Source organism: Aquarana catesbeiana, linkage group LG01, assembly GCF_042186555.1.
Source record: "Aquarana catesbeiana isolate 2022-GZ linkage group LG01, ASM4218655v1, whole genome shotgun sequence".
NCBI lineage: Eukaryota > Metazoa > Chordata > Amphibia > Anura > Ranidae > Aquarana > Aquarana catesbeiana.
In genome coordinates, this window is record NC_133324.1 from 639,926,655 (window position 1) to 639,950,118 (window position 23,464).

General features: G+C 38.8%; 1 protein-coding gene across 2 annotated transcripts in view; it reads left to right on the top strand.

Moving 5' to 3' along the window:
- GRID2 (glutamate ionotropic receptor delta type subunit 2) overlaps positions 1-23,464 on the top strand; it is a 1,754,345-nt gene that overhangs the window by 758,621 nt on the left and 972,260 nt on the right. The window lies entirely within an intron of this gene.

A 23,464-nucleotide genomic window follows, 5' to 3' on the forward strand; every position in this document is an offset into this window, starting at 1 on the left:
TCAGCTGCTTTGTTATTTGGAAAACATTATAGCTAAAGATCTATGCATGGAGTGTTTGCTAGCATTTGGTGTTGTGATCCTTTATTAAGAAAGCCACAACCAATTTTAACTCTGATGTGTCTTGAGTTCATAATATTAAACTAATTTATAAAAGAATGATTTCAATGTAATAGGTTACTTTCAATAATGTGTTGTGAAAAAGATGTGAAATGGATGTGATTACTGGTCATTAAAGTTTATGCATTTAAAACTAATAAATGCTTCTTGTAGGGAAAGAAAGCAACCATGCACAGGCAGTTCAACATATGAGAATATAGGATCAACCACAAATTTCTTTGTTCTGGCATTTTTTTCTACCAACTCTAATTTTGTTATAGCTCATTCTTTTTAAATCTTGGCAACAGGCCTAGTAGGGGGCTAGCAACAGAAAGGGATTCAAGAACAACTTCACATTTGGTGAAGTTTTTCTTAAATAGATCCCTCTCCCCTCTGAGTGCTACCCACTTGGGATAATACTATCTAGTAATATTTTCCTCTAACAAATTCCAGGTGGTCTTCTCTCCATACTGCACTCATGTCTTTGGGACATGGTTAGATTTGCCCATAGGAATAAATAGGTCCATACCTCCCATGCGCTGTATAAAGAGAGAGGGACCTCATCAGAGAAAAGTATGTATTATCCCAGGATAGCTGCACAGAGGGGGTTTGGGAATTTAATTGCACTAAAGATGTAATTATCCTTTAAAGTGACACTGAACTCAGGTTTAAAAGGAAAAAAAAATAAAAGTAAAATATGTATTCTTTTACTCACAACCTTCTCCAAATCTTTCAATTCCTCTGTTTTTGATGCTGTGATATGACTTTCTGTTAGAGGGTTGCTACGTTCATTCTCCATGTCCCACTTCTAACTTGCTGTTAAAAGGTGGCTACATTTGTAATCCATGGTCCCACTTTGCTTAGGTACGTAGGCTTCCTCTCTTTCTTTCTGAGTTAGGCTAGGGATTATGAATTATGGACAATGACCCCTAGTCCATCTCAGGAGAAAGCAAGAAAGGGTGGCAATGTTACTAGGTACAGTGAGACCATGGAGAACAAATATAACCATCTTCCAACAGAAAGTCAGATCACAGCAGCAAAAACAAGGGAATTTGGAGATTTGGAGGAGCTGAAAGTATCAGAAAGTATTTTTTATATTAAGAACACATATCTGAATAGATTTTGTTTCTTTTTACACCAGTTCTTAGTGTCTCTTTAATGCCTTAGGTAAAGTAGTGACTTTGGGTCCCCCACCATGTTTTCACTTGACATTGGTAAGAAATACAATAGGCGCAAAGATTTCACCCCGTTTGTGCTGACTGCCCTAGCATAGACCTTACCCACCAGACACCAACTGACAACAGACACCAACTCCTTTCCTAAAGTTATAGGCAGATGAACAGCTTTAAAAATGCACTATTCTCCTGGCTTTTTGCAGAAGCATAAGGTTGTAGCTGGGCCTCTGGATATCAACTGGGCCCCATATTTCTATCTAGGTTACTTTGCAGATGACTTGGTCCAGGCTAGAAATCACCTTTGGAACCCCAACCCACCCCTTTATGGAAACGCACCATCATAAAAGTTAATTATCAGAAAAGTTAAGTAAAGGTAGTTCATCTTGATAGTTAAACAATTTGTGCATGACTGTCTTGCCTGTTGCTTTTTTCTTCCTTGAAAAACTGGAGTCTTGGAAAAGAAAGATAGAAAAACTGGAGTCAGAGAACATTAGCATCAAAGAGTCATGTCAAAGAGTTGCAGGGTTCAAATACATGAGATATTTGAATCACATGCCAGCATGAAATTTGACAGTTGCTTCATCTGAAATCAATGTGTTTTAATTAAGTAATTGTCAACAACAGATTAAATCTTGTTTACAAGCTATTCAAAATACAGTTGTAGCAGAAACCATAGAAATATGAAACGTTACAATGCTTTATTGCTTAATATATGCTATAGTCACTGAAGTCCCCTCGCCATCAAAATGCAAGCAACGGTGTAATGTGGATGACAGTTCCAAAACTGTGTTTGACCTGTTCAGCTTTGCTTTCCTTGGGGGGGACCAAGCAGGTACTTTTAGGATACATTTGCATTGCAGGCAAAGCAAGCCACACATGGCCTTTTGATGTACTGTACTTTAATGAACACTGTCAAAAGATAGCATTTAGTCTTAAACCTATACATGAATTTTGCTACTGTGTGAATCATCTGTCAGTGGTTGGCTATCATTCTTAATCCTTCCCTGTGCTAATTGCTGTTTATGTTCACATATAATGTACTTTAATATAGCTGTAAATGTAAAGCAAAAAGAGCAGGTGTTACTTTATTCTCACACAGTAATGCGGAACAGTTGGTTCTGTAATGACATCTGGATTTTGGACAGTTCCTGGCAAAGCTCATTAATCTCTTACATGCTTCTTAAGAAGAGTCATAACTGAAGTGAGAATCCACAGCCTTTCCATAGTAACTAGAAGCATATTTATAGGAACAACAACTGACAGAAATAAACGGTGTAACAATGGTTTAGACTCCCATCAATGATTGCTTTTGGGCATGCAACAGAGCTTAGCATATAAATTGACTAAACTACTTTGATCCTTCCTTCCCTCCCTCTGTCCTTTCTTCCTTCCTTCCTTCCACTGAGAATTACCTTCACTTCATGTCCAAGAGCTACAGTAGGAAGTAAGAAGATTACTCTCCAAAGTGAAACAAATATTCCATCTTTGCTGGTCACCAGGACCAAAAGAGAGAGTAACTAATGCAAAAAAAAAAAGTTTAGGTTTACATATACTTAAAAAAATGAAATATCCAGCAAGAAGAGTGAGGCCTCATCACCACTGCTGCAGCAGGTTTGCAATCTAAAAATCGCAAGTAGGGATCAGCTTTGCGTTTGGGTCCACAAAGGGTTCAACCTAAAATCTGGCTGTTCAAGGTTCACTCAACAGGCCCAATTTTGCCTGTTTGCTCGTGCAAACCTCTGTGTGCTGCTTTAGCTGAAGTTGATTAGCCAATATCACTACCACTACTATGAATGGTCTCCTAGGCCGCACAACAGCTTGTTTCAATTAGGTAACCAGCCAGCAAGTATCCTGGCTGATGTCATTCACTAAACATGGTCATGAACATATTGGGTGAATGATAACAGCCAGAATCTCTGGCCAGTTTGCTGACATTTAGCAGCCAACCAGGGAGCTATCATTCTCTGTGAAAGTCTGCTGGGAGCAGGATTATTGGCACAGTGAGTTGAATTTGGGCCACTGGAGTGTTGCTTATCATGTTTGACAATGGTTTTTCAATGTTGGATAATATAATTGATGATGGGTTTATACCGTGATGCCCCCTTCTCCTGCATAGTACCCTCCCAAAGTTGAGGGTATGTGGCTTGGTACAGGGGGTGGGGGGCAAAATCTCACTGTATCTCCCTTTCCTGGTCATTAATGCGACATGCCTGGATAAAGGTCTGTTATGGATTTTTTTGGGGGGACGGCACATCTTTTTTTCTGCATTGGGTCCCCCTCTAAGTCCATACCAGACTCTTTTTTTTTGCTTTTTTTTTTTTTTTTTTTACATGGGCTGCATTTTAAAAAATCCATTCTTTATTTAGGATTGTTTCTATTGTTTCTACATCTGATGCAGCTAAATTGGCATACTGTACATTCTGTTTCAAAAAGGCAATAATGTTTTTTGAATAAAAAAAATCAAATACCTTTAACAACATACAATAGTGTGTAGAACATTATCCTTATGTAAAGGTTCCTTCTGATGTAAACCTGTTCTTAAAAATGTAACTAAAATAAACTAAACTTTTTTTTCATTTTGGATAGAGTGGAGAGGGATTAGAATGCTTGTGAGTTTTCATTGCTGTCTGTGCTCCCATTAAGGAGATTCATCCTATCTATTCATCCTGTTTACCATTATCATTGAATGGGCAAATAAAAGAAAGTCACAGATTTGGGTTGTCCCCAGAAAAGCAATAGAGGGGAAATCTTCCAATGGTGACACTAGTTATGGTGACCTGGAGGGGGGGGCAAGGATTCCCCTTAATTTGCAGGGATTTCCTCTCACTTCCTGTTTGGCTATAGGACAGAAAGTGAAGGGAGATCGCTGCAATGGTACACATATAGTGTACTGGTGATGTCAGATTGTTAGACAAAACCCATACGAGTAGAGACGAGCAGTCCTCTCGGATTTCTAAGAAGTAGATGTCATTATGCCAGCTCCTGTAGTTGAGCATCAGCAGCGGCTTTATTTTAGATTACTGGCACATGATCCCTGGGTGCCAGGAAGGCACCCCAAAAATGTGAGTGATTTTATAGTGTTTTTAAAAAAATAAAAAATAAAGTCAGTCTGTGCTATGAAATTCTTTTTGTTTTGACCCTTTCCATTCATTAGTTACCAGGGTTCTGTGTGAGAGGATCAGCATAAAGAGGAGACAAGTAGCCATGCACAGCAGAGCTGTGGAAAAGTCTTTACAGACCTTTTTTGGCATAAGCCAAAGGGGGTCAACATTATCTGGTGAGTTTGGACCCGTTGGAGCTGGGGCACATCTCACAAGATAATTGGGGGTGATAAGCACTACAGTAGAAAAACTATTTCAGTACTTCGTATCCAGCACGCTGGCACTTTTCTAATAGAATATTTTTTTGGGCAGTTATTATGAACATTTGTTAATATATGAATTCACATATTTTAAGCACTGGCACTTTATGTATGAATTCACTGGTTTAAATATTTAGGTAATGGCTCTTTTTTGTTTTTTATGATTTTTGCATTCATCTATTTTAAGAGTTTTGAGGCTTGCCTGTTACTACAAGGGGTAACCAAATTTTTCAAGCACTGACACTTTTAAAATGGTATTTGGATTTTTGCATGCATTTTTGTTTTGAGAAATTAGAGGACAAGTGCGCTAAAACTTCATATTTATCTTGAACCCTGAAATTGCAAAGTGACAAATTCTTTTTAAATGTACTATGCTTCATTTTTCAGTAATTTCTCCTTCCTAGAACTCTTTACTGTTGCTTAGGTGCGTTGCTAAAAATAACATTAACTTTAGAAATTTACATTATCAAAGGGAGTGCTTTCTAGATAAAACTGTAGACAATAAATAATCATGTTCTAAATGTTATATTTTGTATTGTATATTTAGAAATTTGACATTTACAAAAATCTTTTCTGTAAACTTTGTAATATGCATATGAATGGATAAAGAATTATTAGATCTTTGCTGCAGATATAGTGTACCAAATGTTCTAAATAGCACAATATGATTCAGTTTTGGGCTTACCTTAATGAATCAATTTTCAATTCCATTTTTAATACTGTATTTGTAAAAGGGTATCCTAAAAATAGGCTTAAATTAAAAAAAATATGTTTATAGCTGTTGTGTTGCTTTAGTCAGTAAATCACATATCTGTGACTTTAGCTTGCTCTAGGACCTCATTTACCAATTTTTATTGTTCAGAAACATCTGGTTGGTAATAGAACCCTATAGAATTAATGTTATATCTTTTGTGACCCGTAGAAAATGACTGTGCAACCCCACTGGAGGTCCTGACACACAGCTTGTTCACCTCTGCTCTAGATTATAGTTGTTGCTTGGAAGTGTTTTTCTGAGAGAAAATGTTGGCAGCTATAAGTAACCCTTAGCAGTATTCCCATGATTCTTTATTTTTTTTTATTTCAGTCACTACATAATACTATATATATTGTTTTTATTATTTTTTTTTAAGATTTTGCCTTACAAGACATCTGTCATATACAGGTTTCTTGTAATACATTCTATTACCTGGACATGGCACTGCCAGTCTACTGACAATGCATATCAAACTTACTGCAGGTAAATGAAAACGCTAAGTGCCTAAATGTAATAAAATGCCTTGGTTTGACTGATAGAATCTTTGTTGGATTTTAATAAGGACCCTTGGGTACGCCCTGGACTTATTTCAAGCCCACACTTACATCTTTCATTATACCTTAAGCCAGTGTATAAATGTAGAACAAAGGCCAGCTTCTTGACAAAAGTAAGTTACGATAGCCAGTAGCAATCAAATAGGTGGCTATAAGCACTTAACTTTATAGTAGTTTGCCCTGACCTTAGCATCAGGTTTAGCGAAAAAGACAAAATGGTACTTCAAAGAGAGACTGTCATCAGTAGGCTTCTGTAGAAATGTGAATTTATTTTTCATTCTTTCATTATTAATGAGTATTAATTGTTATTACTACTATGTACTGTATATTACAGCTAAAAATTCCAGGCAAAAATTAAAAAGAAAAACAACTCTCTTTAGTCCAGTGATTAACTAAAAAATAATTTATGTTTAAACACAGCTTATATCCTTATTTAAAACAAACTTATATTAGCATCACACAATCCACCAGAACTAAGACTAAGTGAGGAAATACTGCTTAGACACTTGTAATAGGGTTTTTAGGCTTATAGGCACACCTAGAATATAGGAAAATTGCTCAATTATAGTCCCCAAACAAGACACAGGAAGCTATAAATCTGCAGGGTTTGACTCGTGGTGGCATCCTCTGGCTAGATCATATGCGGTTGGTGGATCACAAGCATAAAAATTGATTGAAAAATGTTGCTGACCTTCTGAAAGTGCCAAATTCTTGGTTACTAAGCTGATGTAGCTATGTTATTTTCTAACTGATTGTTGTGAGTCTGAAATATGTAGAATCCAAAGTCTTGATTTTGTGACTTATTCCTCAGAAATTACTGTATTAATTGTATAAATATGACAAGCACAAAATCAGCATTTTCAGAAGGGCAGGTTAGCCTTTCATTGTAGGTCTTCTGTAAAAAAATAGACCATAATATTGAACAAAAAATGATCTAATTATATTAATTATGCAATCATGTAGCTTTTAAAGCTGATCTCTAGGCACACACACATTAAAGGTTAAGTCCATCTTTGAAACATGTTACACATTCCACCCATAACATGTTCTAACTCCTGCCATATTTCCCCCTGATTCCACCTCTCTGTGACAGAGGGCGGGGGGATCTTGTCACAATTTAAAAACAGTATGGCTGTGTGGGGCTCTGCCTACATGGCTCCATAATTCATTCAAAGAGTTCTGAATGAATGAACTATGGCCGACAGCTTGTAGTTCTCTATGAACTGCGATGGTGCTGGTGAGTGTTTTTGTAGTACATTGATTCTTCCTGCAACTCAATAACTGCTTGCCTGTATCAGAGGTATGGACAGACAGTGTACTGAGTGTCTGCAGGATCCTGGCATTGCACCCACGATCTGTTGATTGCAATGCTTTACAGTCTCTAGTGTAAAAAAATATTAAATGCACATCTTTTTACCTGCAAAAAGATATGCATTTATTTTATTTATTTTATTTATTTTTTTTAATAAAAGGTGAGCCCATCCTTTAAATATATGCATAAACTAAGCAAATTACTCACCTTTTCAGAAAATCATTTTCACTTCTTTGTGATCACCTTCATTCTTAAGAATTCCCTGTCGAACAGCAGCTTGATAAGCATTCTGCTGCCTGCACTTCCTGTTGAGGGGACTGGTTATCCCTGCCTGGTCACTGGGGCAAAAATATGATTTTTTTTTAGCCCAGGCACAAGATGCAATGAAAATTCATAGCAATGGCTGCCAGACTATATTTATCACTACCATGCACAAAAAATGGGCTTTGCATATCTTTCCTTAGAGTACACAATGATATGGTGTATACTGTATATTGTGATGGATGCACAATATATTAATACATCATCAGGCCAAAACTGACAGTCTGATGATCTGCTGTTTTGGTGGATAGGTAAAATGGGCTGGGTATTATCAAATATTTAAAACAAAAAGAGTTGACAGCACTCAGGAACTGAGCTGAAATTAATGGGTAATGGCTGCAATGAACCACATGTATACTCAAAAAACTTTGTCAAGGACTTGACAAAGCATGTAAGTTTGCGAAACCGGTAGTCACGACAACAGAGACGCCCTGCTCCATGTTGGCTGTGGCTGGTTCCTTCTCTAATACCCCAGTTCTGGCTTGCCTTCGGTGATGCCCCCCTCTTTCGCTGCTCACCACAGAGTTTCTCCTCTGGACACAGTCAGCTGCTTGGCTCTATCCACATCGCCAATGTCAGTGACACCATGTTCCCATGCCAGCGGGTCTGGCTTTACATACTACACACTGCAGCTGGCATGTCCTTGCAGCTTTCCATGGTCGGCATCCCTTGGTTGGTTGTCCTGGTCAGTCCTAGTGATCCATCAGTGCCTGACCCAGCCTTACAGCCTTGTGGTATCATTGTCATTCAGATTTGTACTGTTTTAATCTTTGGAATACATTGCCAGCAACTTTTTTGAGTATACATGTGGTTCATTGCAGCCATTACCCATCAATTTCAGCTCAGTTCCTGAGCGCTGTCAACCCTTTTTGTCTTCAGCATTTCAGCATCTGATCCTTTGCCATTAGACAGCAGCACGGTTCAGCTGAACATATACTGCAATATGTGTTTTTTCCTGTGATTAGCACCTGGAATTCAACCTTTCTAAGTATTTAAAACAGCCTACAAATACTTTTTATTTTTGACTAAAAGAACAACATTAAATGGCAAAAAAAGAACTGCTAAAAGCAATAATTAAACACAATAGCTTCATGTGAACAGTTACCAGAGTGCTGACATAGTGACTGGCTCATAAACTAACAGGGGAAAAGTAAAAGGGGAAAATAGAACTTTTATAGCATGGTGTACATGTAGATGTTGCATAACTAAAAAAAAAAGGTTTTACAATGGAAAGGTAAGGGGACAATTTTATAGACAAATAGTACTTTTTTGTAAGTATTCTTTTTCCTTACCTCTTTACTAGAAAAAAATATTAGATTACATTTAATATAAGTTAAAGAGAAGTCATTGCTTACATAACTGATCGCAGTGCTTCTTCCTACACTGGCAATGATAAACGACCTTCCACTGCAGTAATGCAACAAGCCAACCTGCTCATCTAATAGTTATCACTGGCCTTCCACCCCAATCTTATTCTCTATTTATTTTATGCTTGGTAGATCTGATCTTATGATCATTGGTCATGTAACACTGGTAATAAATTGCAACCCTTTGACTGCAGGGGTTGGACTGTATTGCAATGCAAACATTTTACATTTTTGTCTCGTTTTATTAAAAACATATTTTCAATATTTCACTATTATCTCTGTCAAAGCTTGTAATATTTAATGGTTGAATGAGAACTGCCTGCATTGCCCAAACAGCTGTGCTTTATTTTAGGTGATGTTTTTTTCAATTCAACCGGATTTTATTGGTACATTCAATAAAGTATACAGTAAGAACTTTATCACAGTAAATGTCGGTAAGGGTGACAATAATTACATCATGAATACAGCAGAAAATATAGAAACACAGCTTGCATGGTACAGCAGATATTCATCATTCTTATGATTCCCACTCCACTGAGAGTGCTATTAGGAGCTCAGCAATCTATATACAAAAACAAGTATAGGGAGGGGGCATCATTATATAGTCTCTGGGTCTTATCCCAAATTTTACCATATTTAGAAGGACAACCTCTGTGTAGATAAATTAGTTTTTTGTATTTCAAACTGTTATTTACTTCCATTAGCCACATTTTAAACTCAGGTGGGGTAGGCCTCATCCACTGTTTCACTATGGTTTTTCTAGCAGAAAACAACGTTTCATTTAGGAATATCTTGATGAATTTGTTGATGTCTGGTTCTGGGTATATGCCTAGTAGGCACGATTTGGGGTTTGGACTACTTGTGCCCAAAAGCCCTGCATCTTAGGACAGTCCCAGATCAGATGGTAGAATGTGCCCAAAGCCTGAATGCACATAGGACAGTTGGCGGTTTGGTCCTGTCTATACCTCGACACTCTAGTTGGGGTAAGGTATGCCCGATGGGTGATGTATATCTGTATATGTATATCTGTGTGAGACGATCTGACAATTTGGGGGATACCAGTTTGCAATGGTCTTGGGCTTCACTCCATTCCTCATCTTCGAGTGCCCCAACATTTTCCTCCCACCTACCCTTTAGTGCATAAGCTGACCTGCTCGCCGAAGGCGTGAGTAACATATTATAGAATGTAGATATCAGTTTTTTGGGATCTGAGCTACATATTACAGCCACAGAGGGGTTCACTTTGAGTGGGGTAAAACCTGCTGAGAATTGCATTCTAAAAGTGTGACGAAGCTGAAGATAACGGGAAAAATAGCAAGGCCGGGAGTCCAAATTCGTCTATTAGCATATTGAATTGTTTTAGATCACCATTGGAGATCAAGTGGCATAGGTAGGATGGATCTCCATTGTTCCGAGTCCGGTAAGAAGCGAAATTCTGGCAGGTCAAGGTTAAACCAAAGGGGAGTGTATTCATGCAGTGATGGTAGTTGCATTTTGGTCAACATTATGTCCCAGATACGTCTTTAGTGATGCAATAGAGACGTTCTGTCTTTGGTTAAGTTAAGATTTTGCATTCAACCATTAATGGTTATAAGGGGGTCCCTGGTTGAGTGGGACCACTTGGGGAAAAGGAAGGTTAAGAATATTGCTCTATCAGTTTTCTCAATATGGAACAGTTGTGATAATTGTGCTGCCATATAATACGTATTGAGGTCAGGTAGTGCTGTCCCTCCCAAATCAGAAGGGTTCTTCAGTTTGTGCCATGGAAGTTTATGCCTACTTTTCCCCCATATGAATGTTTTAAGGATAACTTCCATCGCCTTGAAGTGCTGAAGCACCAAATATACCGGAGAGTGCCAGAGTATATATTCGATTTTGGTAACAAGACCATTTTAACTAGGTTGATGCGCCCCATGACCCCCAATGGCAATCTTGCCCAAATTTGAGTCTTGTGCTTGAGCATATCAAAGAGACGTTGTACATTTAGTCTGATATAGTCGGCTGGTGTCCTGGTAACGTGTATACCCAGATAATTAATATGATCCACTCTTTGCAGAGGGAGTTGAGCCTGCACTTGGGTCTCTGGGAAACTATCTAATGAGAGTATTTGTGATTTGTCCCAGTTGATTTTTAGTCCTGAGAAGGAGCCAAATCGTTCTATCATGGCTAAGGCCTTTTGGAGTGCGTCTGTCGATCCATCAATATATAGCAATGTGTCGTCAGTGTAGGTGCTGACTGTCTCCATTATGGGCCCTATGCAGAGTCCCGCTATGTCTGGGTTGGATCGCAAGGACACTGATAAGGGTTCTGCTGCCAGTGCGTATAACAAAGGGGAGAGGGGGCACCCCTGACATGTGCCTCTGTTTAGGGGAAATTGGTCGGATGCCCAGCCATTAGCTATTACCCTGGCTACCGGGCTCTGGTATAGTAGTTGAACCCACTTTATGAACCTAGGTCCTATACCAAACCGTTCCAAGCAAGCCCATAGGTAGGTCCATTAGACAGAGTCGAATGCCTTTGCTGTGTCCAGCGCAACTATGATTCTAGTACCCGTATTGTCATTTTTTGTCTGCAGATTAATGAATAGTCTCCTCAAATTAAAGGAGGTTTTCCTTTCCGGCATGAAACCCGCTTGGTCATCAAGTATAAGGGAAAGAATAAACGTGTTGAGGTGGGTGGCCAGGATCTTAGCAAGGATCTTGACATCAAATTGCATATGTGATTGTATAGTTTGTGGAGTCTAGGCACTAGAAACTCAAAGTATGTCAAGTAAAGTTCCACCGGAAGTCCATCGGAACCTGGTGACTTGGAATGGAGGAAGGCTGCTATGGCTTCAGCTATTTCCTCCATGGAGAGGGGTCTATCAAGATCCGTCATCTGTTGCTCCGTAAGATGTGGTAGTTTTATCTCGCCTAGGAAAGATTCAATGGCTGGGTGAGCATCTCCTACTGTCGAGGTGTATAGGTTGGTGTAGAAGTCCCTGAATATCTCAGTGACTCTTCTGGGTTCTAGTACCATCGTGCCGTCATCAGAGCTAAGTGAAATAACTACAGCAGGGCGGTCCTTGCAATGCTTAGGTGATGGTTTTTAATTTAAGTTGAACAGATGACCAATATACTGTAGAAAGGCCACTCTGCCATTGTGTTAACCTAAATGTCTTGTAGTAAAAATGTCATGCTTCTATAGTAGTCCTGTAAATAAAGTAAACTCTATTACAGCAGAGAGGAAGCCCCAATTAATGCAATCTTGGGAACTTTTACTGTGCTGTTTTAACTTTTTTACTTAAAATAAATAAATTAACAGCTTGCCGCCCGCCCACCAAGAAATGACGGAGGGGAGGTGTGTGGCTTCGTTCTGGGATGATGTCATATGATGTCATCCCAGAACGGCCGCTCCTGCATGCCCGCGGGTGCGCACAGTGCGACGATCGTGGCCGAGCTGTGTTGCTAGGACACGGCGTGACCCCGATCTCTGTAAAGAGCTGCGGCCATGGCTCTTTTACCATGTGATCGGCTGTGTCCAATCACAGCCAGTCACATGTAAACACGTGTGGTGAGGAGAGCCGATCAGTGGTATCTCCTCACAAGGGACATCCAGACAAGTAATCAGGGCACTAATCATCAGTGCCCTGATTACGATACAGCATCACCAGTGCCAGAAATCAGTGCCCACCAGTGCCAGCAATCAGTGCCCACAAGTTCCACCAGTCAGTGCCCATTAGTGATGCTAGTCAGTGCTGGCTATCAGTGCTGCCTATCAGTGCTGTCCATCAATGCCTATCATTGCTGCCCATCAATGGCCATCATTGCTGCCCATCAATGCCCATCAGTGCCACCCATCAATGCCCATCAGTGCCGCCTATCAGTGTCCATAGGTGCCGCCAATCCGTGCTGCCTATCAGTGCCCACCAGTCCTGCCTATCAGTGCCCACCAATGCCAACCTATTCGTTCCCACCAGTGCCACCCATCCGTGCCGCCTATCAGTGCTCATCAGTTACCACCTATCAGTACCTATAAGTGCGGCATATTAGTGCCTCCTCATCAGTGTCACCTAATCAATGCCCATAAGGGCCGCCTGATCAGTGCCCATAAGTGCCACCTCATCAGCACACATCAGAGAAGGAGAAAAATTACTTATTTACAAAATTTACTGCCAGAAACTATATAAAAAGTCTTTTTTTTTCAAAATTTTCAGACTTCTTTTGTAAAAAATAAAAAACCCAGCAGTGATTAAATACCAGCAATAGAAAGCTCTGTTTGTGTGAAGAAAATGCTAAAAGTGTCACATGGTTACAGTGTAGCATGACTGCGCAATTGTCATTCAAAGTGTGAGAGTGCTGAAAGCTGAAAATTGGTTTGGGCAGGAAGGGGGTATAAGTGCACAGTATTGAGGTGGTTAATTAATATTATGTAATTTTCTTTCTATCAATAAAAGTTAACATTTAAAACAATAACAAGCTTTTTAAAGACAAATACCTGGTGATCCTGTTGGTGATGGGTACTTTTTTTTGACAGGGTGACAATGAAATCATCACAGTATTGTAACCCTTGGCAGCCACTATAGAGCTAAACAGCTACATGGCATGTAGGTTAAGGAGGAGGGTTATCAATGTTTCCTGTGGTAGAGAGCCAGAATTACTTTTGTTACCTGTGTATCATATTGGAGATTTAATATCTCTCAGATATGATTTGGGTTAAATGATAGCTCTTTCACCATGAGTGAAAGTTTTAACACAATAACAACATCTATTGGTGAGTAGTTGAAAGTCTATCTAATACACAACCATCTATCTATAGTCTACACCAAGGAAGAGATATTGGGTTAAAATAAGAGAATTGCATGAAGGAATACAGAGTATATTCCTTAAAACATTACTCTACAAACATATTTAGTTAAAGTAAAATTCAGACCTTTCCCATAATTACCCTTTTCACCAAGGTTCCATTCTGATGGCTGCTCTCCCATAAAGTGTGTTTCCCTCCCATCTAGTCTGTGTATATCATTACAGGCTGATGCCTCATTGGTTGGCATAGCGTGGCTCTGATTGGTTAGCTTCCCTATGCTTGGTTAAGGACTGGATACATCTCTGATCCCTATACTTTGCATAAGTCAGCCCCCTTTAATGCAAATCCTTGTGACTATTCTGAGCAGGAGATTAACTTGAATTTTCCCAGGAAGTTAAGTATTGATTACGGGTTCGCCTTCCTTCATTGCATATCCCAGCATGAGATCCTTTGAAGTGAGTATGTGTAAAACAATGAGGTTTGGATCCCATTGTTTGTATAGACAAGCCTAGGCACCGAGTTGTCTGGTCTACCAGAGCTTTCTGTGAAGATAATATTTTACGCCCTACATAGATACAAGCTAAATTAAATATATTCATAATTACAATATTTTACAGCTATTAATGGAGATTACACAAAAACTCATAAGGCAGTCACCGTAGGAAGTGATATAAGGCACCCTATTGGATCCCTCCTCTCAGTCTGGGCTATGAGGAGAGCTATTCAGACCTTGTGATCATTTCATGGAGCAAAAAGGACAATTTCTGCATGCCATAGATGAAGTAAGTAATAAAGAGGGCTTGGATATACATGGGTAGGAATTAGGTAAACAAAAAAGATGAAAGAGGGGCTTTAAGAGTGAAGACTGCAGGACTGAACCTTCTTTTACTACTGCAAAGGATGTGATTTAGAACAAGCATGTCCTTGTCAGGTGCATGTTAAACCAAGTTTATTTGAGACTAAACACTATTAATATAAAAGAAAAGGATATTGTTTTATTGACTATGCCTAATGATTATACACTATTTGGGACCAATGATTCCTTTAAAGGAAACCTTTACTGAGAGCAACATGGATGCCATTGATGACTTCTCACTCTGCAAATGCTATTTGCTTGGCTGTCATGATTACTTTCTAGTTTCTATTCCCCAAATCTCTAACACAAGACAAGTATGTAGATAAAAACATCTATCTTTCCTGATCTCTATACTTGTTCTGCCTCTCAGGCTCAAAAAATTCTGAAGCCAGGGGATAGTGCAAAAGTCAGTAAACGAGCATTTTCGGAAATTAGTTTACATGTTAACCCCATGATTCTTTCAGGAAAAGTTTTCTATAACCATTTACCAGCCCCAAAGTTTAAAATGAATGAGAGGTTGCAAAAGAGAATCGGACAAACCCACCAAAGAATCTTCAAATATAGTAATAGTAAAAATGTCAGGTTGGAGCACGTAGGGCCTTTACAATATAGCATGGTGTTGGTGGCTTGGGAAAAGGGAAGGCTTCAGCTCCGTGTATACTAAGGAAAATGGGGGAGCTTAATTCTTAATGACTGGCATGGTACCACTGGATTTTTTGTAAAGCCAATGTGGTGCCTATGTTTATAAAGGGATCAAAGCCTTTACCAATAACTACAGCCTGGTTAGTTTAACATCTATAGTCAGGAAGATACTTTAAGAGTTTAATATAAAGACCACATAGAGGGGTTTTTGCCAGGTTTGCCAGTCAGCACAGGTTTATGAAAGGCCGAAGTTGTCAAACAAATCAGATTTTTTCTTAGGAGGAGGTAAGCAAAAATTTAGATGGGGGAGTAACTGTGGACGTAACATACTTGGATTTTGCAGAAGCGAAGTTTAAAGGTCTAAAGTCTAAAGTCTTGGAAAACTAAGCTTATAAATGGAGAGAAAACTGGCTAAAAGACTGTATTCTGAGTAGTGATTCATTACTCTGAATGTTATGAGGTTATTATTGGTGTACCCTGAGATTCAGTGTTAGGACCCTTACTTTTAACATATTTATAAATGATATAGCGTATGGGATTAAAAGTACCATTTCAGTGTTTACAGATGACACTAAACTATGCAGTGGAATGATGTCCTTACAAGATGTCTCCAACTTACAAGCCGACCTTAATGCACTGCTTAATTGGGCAACTATGTGGCAAAGGAGGTTTAATGTTGATAAATGTAAAGTTCTGCACTTGGCGGAAAAAAAAACATGCATGTATAATACATTCTAGGAAGAGAACACTGGGGGGAGTCTATAAAATAATATAATGCTATTATTATTATTATTATTTATTTATATAGCGCCAACAGTTTACACAGAGCTTTACAATGTAGAGGGGGACAGCACAATTACAGTACAGTTCAATACAGAAGGGACAGGAGGGCCCTGCTCGTAGAGCTTACATTCTAAAGGGAGGGGGTGGTGGTACAAAAGGTAATAGATGTGGGGAATGATTTGATGGGGCTTTTAGGTGGGTGTGGGATAGACTTCCCTGAAAAAGTGAGTTTAACATCTTAAAAAACATAACATCTTAAAAAATAAATAAAAATTCACTTTCTGTGTGTCACAGTAACCCTTTGGATTATTTCCTTCATATCCTAGTTTAAACTAGAAATATGGCACTTGTAAGCCGTGTGCTTTAAAATTATTTTAATATATCTTTGTCTAGTAATGCCAGTATGTCCCCCTCCAGTGAAGGAAAATGTAATTTTAGAGGTTGGGTTCCATTGTTTTCTTGAATTTTTGGACACATACAAGTTGGAAATCATTTATTGGAAATTATCCATAATAGCTAAAGAAAAACCAACTGGGGGGTAGACTAGGTTAACAGGATCAAGCAAATCTAGGACTGCCAAAATGGATAATAAAGCCTGGTATCCTTTCAGTGATGCTACATGCAGTGCACACATCAAAGAGTGAAGCTGCATATTAGCCAGTTGCTCCAATGCCATAGTTGTTAGCTTTGTGAAAAATAGAAATAAACAACATGAGCTATGTCCATGGGTCAGTTTAAAAGGCTGTCATCTAATGCATCCCTAGGGGGTGCCACCTGTCTGGGGGAGATGTAGGAAAAACTAAAAAAGCTGGAGCAGCTGCCAATAGCAAGCCATCAGTCCCTAGCTTCATTTGAAACTGAATATTTTCTGATGCTGTCAGCACCAGCTTAGCTCTGTTTTTTGTAAAATAGTATCACTTGGAATCAAATCTCCCTACACTAGCATTAACAGCTTTCAATTATGTTATGAGGTAAGGAACAATAAAGTTGTGCTAATCCAAAGCGACCAATCCCAATTCACCTTAACAGTTAGAGCCCTTGCACACTGGGGCGGTTTGCAGGCGCTATTGCGCTAATAATAGCGCCTGCAAACCGCCCTGAAAGTGCCGCTGCTTTCATTCCAGTGTGCAAGCCCCGAGGGCTTGCACACTGGAGCGATGCGCTGGCAGGACAGTAAAAAAAGTCCTGCTAGCAGCATCTTCGGAGCGGTGAAGGAGCGGTGTGTATACCGCTCCTTTACCGCTCCTGCCCATTGAAATCAATGGGACGGCGCGGCTATACCGCTGGCAACGCGCCTCTGCAGAGGCGCTTTGCGGTGGTATTTAACCCTTTCTCGGCCGCTAGCGGGGGGTAAAACCGCCCCGCTAGCGGCCGCATATCGATGGTAAAACGCCGCTAATAATAGCGGCGTTTTATCGCCGACGCCACCCCCCGCCCCAGTGTGCAAGGGCTCTTAAAGACCACCCGCCACATATATACTGTGGCAGGGTGGCTCAATTGCACGAAACAACATACCTGTACGTTGTTTTATGCAATAGATCACTTCACAGAGAGGCAGAATGTAAACAAGGCGAATCCCCATTCTGACAGGGGACAACACTGAGATCGTCTGTTCCTTGTAATCAGGAACAGTGATCTCTGTGTTGTCCCAGTAAGCCCATCCCCCACACAGTTAGAACATACATTGAGGGTTCACAGTTAACCTTTTTATTGCCCCTAGTGTTCACCCCTTCCCTGCCAGAGTAATTCCTACAGTGATCAGTGCATTTTTTTTTTAGCACTGATCACTGTATTGATGTCCCCAAAAATGTCACTTAGGGTCAGATTTGTCAGCCGCAATGTCGCAGTTCCACTAAAAATCGCAGATTGCCGCCATTACTAATAAAAACAATAAAAAGTCCATAAATCTGTTCTCTATTCTGTAGATGCTATAACTTTTGTGCAAACCAACAATATACACTTATTGCAATTTTTTTTTACCAAAAATATATAGTAGAATACATATTGGCCTAAACTGATGAAGAAATTACTTATTTTTTTCCGATATGTATTATAGCAGAAAGTAAAATATATTGTGTTTTTTTTTGTTTATAGCGCAAAAAATAAAAACCACAGAGGTGATGAAATACCACCAAAAGAAAGCACTATTTGTGGGAAAAAAAAGAACATCAAATTTATTTGGGTGAAGTGTTGCATGCCCGTGCAATTGTCAGTTAAAATAATGCAGTGCCACATCGCAAAAAATGGCCTGGTCATTAAGGGGTAGATCCTTCCAGGGCTGAAGTGGTTAAGCTTTAAAAAGCAATCAGAAAAATGATAGCCTAACAGTGTAGTTCATAGTTAATATTAACACATGGCATTAAAACACATGGGATAAACATGGTGTCAGAATTAACTATTATAACAAATCAACCACCAGGTATTCTACTAGAAAGACAATAGCAACATGGTTTAGTGTACTATAACACGTATGACTCAAAATTGTTAGAAAAAAGAAAAATGACTTATTAATATGTTAAACATGTTCACCAAATCAATGTAGAAATGGTGAAGTGTATATAATAAAGTTTTACTACATTACCAAAAAAATGTATTTAGGGTGAAAAGTATCAAATAATCCTGTAGAATAAAATGTACTTATTATATTTTAACTTTAGTATATAAACTTGGTTAAGTGCCTCACAAATAAATTCAAATTATTACCTGAATATAATTTTCCTTAATTTCCCATCCAATTCCTCTGTCTTACCCTCTTTAGAAAGTATGAACATGCTCATTGACATTTCACTGAGATGCAAACTAGAATTGCTAAGAAGAGCATTCACCAGCTGCCTTCACATTTCATAAAGATAATCCAGATATTTTTTGATGAATCCACGAGTAATCCTCCTAGTAAGGTATTTCAAGTAAATATCAAGAATTAACGATTCAAAGAATAGGCGTACATCTAGGCTGAACTTTGATTTATAAGAGTCTGATTTGGCCATGGATCTTTAAGATTATATTAGAGATGTATCCATAGATTTATAAAAGAAATCTGTTGTGAAGGAAAGTCTCTTCTTTACCACTTCAGCCACTTTTTACAATTTGGCACTGCATCGCTTTAACTGGTAATTGCGCAGTCATGCAATGCTGTATCCAAACTAAATTTGTGGCCTTTTTTCCCCACAAATAGAGCTTTCTTTTGGTGGTATTTTATCACCTCAGCGGTTTTTATTTTTTGCTCTATAAACAAAAAAAGAGCGAATTTAAAAAAAAAAAACTATATTTTTTACTTTTTGCTATAATAAATATCCCCAAAAATGTTTTTAAAAAACAAATTTCTTTATCAGTTTAGGCCAATATATATTCTCTTACATATTTTTGGTAAAAAAAATCTCAATAAGCGTATATTTATTGGTTTGCGCAAAAGTTATAGCATCTACAAACTATGGGAAAGATTTATGGCATTTTTATGGCATTTTTATTATTATTTTTTTTTTAGTAGTAATGGCGGTGATCTGCAATTTTTAGCTGTACTGCGACATTGCGGTGGACAGATTGGACACTTTTGACACATTTTTGGGACCATTGACATTTATACAGTGATCAGTGCTATAAAAATGCACTGATTACTGTGTAAATGTCACTGGTAGGGAAGGGGTTAACACTAGGGGGCGATCAAGGGGTTAAATGTGTTCCCTAGTTAGTGTTTCTTACTATATGGGGATGTGACTAACTGGGGGAGGAGACATATTGCTGTTCCTACTCACTAGGAACAAACGATCAGTCTCCTCTCCCCTGACAGAACAGGGATTTGTGTGTTTACACACACAAATCCCCATTCTAGCTCTCGTGCCCAGGTGGCTGGCAGCGATCGTGCTTTCCAGCCACACGCATCGAGTCCCCCACTGTTCCACTGGTGGCTCTTAAAGGAGACAACGTACCCATATGTTGTTTTGCGTATATCAGTGTGAACCGGTCAGCGAGTGGTTAAGAAGCAACATTTATTTTGTGTCCAGTTTCCAAGCTAATTTTTGGGAAACTTATGTCACTTTACATTCTTCAGAGAAAGGCACAGGGGGTTACTAAAGGAGTTGAGAATCTTAAATATTCACTTCAGTTATCTAATAATGGTAAAAGCAACTTTCTGTATCATTTGCAAACTCCTTTTGTAAATTAGCTCAATGCCTGTACCCATTTCCTTGGTATTTCTTCATAAAATCATTTAATAATGTATGTACATTCTAAACCAATATTTACAACAGGTACATTTCTTTCTTTCATTCACATCCTGACTGTATTCTTACATACACCAAAAAAAGGGAAAATACAACCCAGAATGCTGTACACATCATTGCTCAAACCTAGAATATTGATCATTGTTAAATTAATATTTGCTGTACAAGATGTAATCTTAAATGAATCATGCAAGAAATGCATCACTTTTTTTGAACTTCAGCTATTTACTGGAGATCTCATTAAAATACGTATAAGACACCTATTATTTTACACTGTGCAAATTGCTGCCACTATTTAGATCTTCTCATACATGTCAAATTATTTCAGCACAAAGGGAGAGGGGAAATTGCTTTCAGAGAATGAAAAAAAAATGTTCACTTTCCTTTGAGATTTAGATATAGAATATTGTAACGGTTAGCAGTATCTTTTTAACAGTCATAAAATGTAGGCCTGGCAAACATTAACAAATATTGCAGCAAAATATGAGAAGTCATTGATGCAAAGAGGCCAAAAAGGCAAGAGATTTGTCATGAATGAATGCTACCTGGCTAAAATACATTTTTTTTATCATAGAACGAGTAAAAAAACACACTATTCAAAATCATGGCATTTTGTTTCTTGTTTTCCACTGTGCATTATAAAGCTTACAATATAGCAATTTAATTCAAATGAGGAATAAAATACTTTTTTAAGCCAGCTATGGTGGTTTTTGCTGAATTACCTACACCCAAATACATTAACAGGTATATTTCTAATGATAATAGAATGCAAAATGTATCTCAATACAGAGCTTCATAAGAATAGGGGATCATTTTACATTTATATGCACATGTTCTAAATCATTTTTACTTTCCTTTTTACTTTACCAGTGTTACATCCTTAAACAAAGATACGAAATTTGCATCTACCCATTTTGCTTCTGTAGGGATCTATAACCGGAGGATCTAGAATATTGGGAGAAACACCTAAGTGAACCTGCTGTAATGCTAAAATGATAAAAAAAACACCACCTTTAAAGTACATCAGCCATCTCCACAGGAAAACACATCTTTTTTGATCCTCCAAAGGGCACCCAGGGATACTTGAAAACATGGTTTTTAGCTCTATCCATCTTTCTTCACTACTGCATTTTATTATTGTCTCATAGCTTTGTCAACTGACCAAGCTATAATAAGATGCAAAAGGGAGGAGCAGGTGGGCAGAGCGGATAATCATGGAAGTTAGTTACATACAGTACCAGAGCATCTAAATTTGTGGAGCTTCTAGACAGCTCTGTGGAAAGGCAACCATGTTGTGTATGGAGGTGCCTACACTGCCAGGCAAAAAAAAGGTTCCATAGGTTCTGCATTGGCGCAAGTTTGTTTTGCAGGAGATATACTGTTGAAGGGGATTAAATTAATGGCACTCATAATAACCAATCAAACCTTACCTGTGATTTTGCTAGATAATTTTTGAAATGCAAAATTCTTATTGGTTACTCTGGGCAGCATATCCTTAAAGTATACCACACATTTTATCACCCTTTTTTTTTCTTGCAAAAAAACACATTGCCAATTTAGACCTTTTATGAAATGCATTGTTAATACAAACTTTGGCCAATAGGTCACTGAATGGACACTGTATCTACTTGCAATTGGCCCTAAATGTAAGAAATACTGACCACTTCATCAGCAAAATATCTCAAACAGTAGCAATGATGTTCAAAGTACAGAAACATAGAGCAGCTTGTGCAGATTAAACTATAGTGTGGCTGATCAAAGAAAGACTATTGTGGATCAAATGTGAACAAAATCATTGTTCTTTGTTCTGCTTTATTGAATACAGTATGTGCACAGGTGTCTCTATAGATAGCAGACATCCCAACCTGCAGAAACTCATTTCAGGGAGGTGGCAAATTTATTTCAGGGAGGTGGCGTTCGCACTCACAAACGCCCCCCCTACCCCCGCGCTAGAATATTATTTAAATCACTTTTTCAATATTTTTTAGCAGTGCTTCTGCGGAAGGGGGTGGGGGTGGGTGGTACATGGACAGTGTCAGTAGTTTTTTTTTAATTTTTAATAATTTATTTTTTTTACAATTTAATTTGTTTTTAATTTTTTTCACAATGCTTTTTGGGGGGCGGGGGTTGGGGCAGTGGACAGTGTTGGCAGGGCAGGGGAGAGTGGTGTCAGTAGTTTTTTTCTTTTATTTTTTTTTACACTTTTTCATTTTTTCACAATTATTTTACAATTTTTTTTTATATTTTTTGGGGGCTTTGGTGAGATGTCAGGGATTTAAACAGACCCCTGACATCTCCCCTTTGAGACAGACAAAGGGACTGAAGACACACATTCCCCAGTCCCTTTCTCGGCACTAAAGATGAATGAACAGGAGACAGAGGCTCCTGTCCATTCATAAACTGAGCAGAGTAAACACAGTTTACTCTGCTCATTTATCACAGGACACAGGAGCGATCTCGCTCACTGTGTCCATTAATTAGTTCTCCCCACAGCCGGCGGGGGAGGAGAGGAGGGGAGCCGGCTGTGTAGGATGAGGGGGGCCGGAGGAGAACAAGGGGGTGCAGAGAAGGACATGGAGGGGGCCGGAGGAGAACGGGGCGGAGAAGGACAAGGAGGGGGCCGGAGGAGAACGGGGGTGGAGAAAGACATGGAGAGGGCCAGAGGCGAACGGGGGCAGAGAAGGTGTGGCTGGAGGGACAGCTGTGTTCACCAATCTCCCTGTATAGCTTTTTAGGTGACAGCCATGGGAGGGAGAGAAGGAGAAGCCATTGTCAGCTAAAAATCTATACAAAGGAGATCAGTGTTCACAGCTGATCCCTGCTGCACCAATCATTTCCGGGAGATCGGGAGGCATTTGCGGGTGTGTGGGAGCCGCCGCAGAAATGCAGGAGTCTCCCGCACCTTCCGGGAGACTTGAGATGTCTGATATAGTATATTTTTAATTTTCAGTAAATAGTTAAACTTGCATTTTTAACTTTTTACTACATTAATACGTAATTATTCCTGCATTTATATGTGTACAAATAATAGTTCCTGTTTATATAAATCAACATACATATTGATATGGTATAAACAAAGAACAAAGGCAAAAAAAAACACAAGTAATTAATTTTTAGCATGTAAACATAAGCTGTAGAACAGTGTATTCTAGTAATAAAAAGCATAAAATGTATAAAATAGCCAGAATTGTTTGCCCTGCAGCCTATCTAGCAATACTTACAGACATTATTACATTTA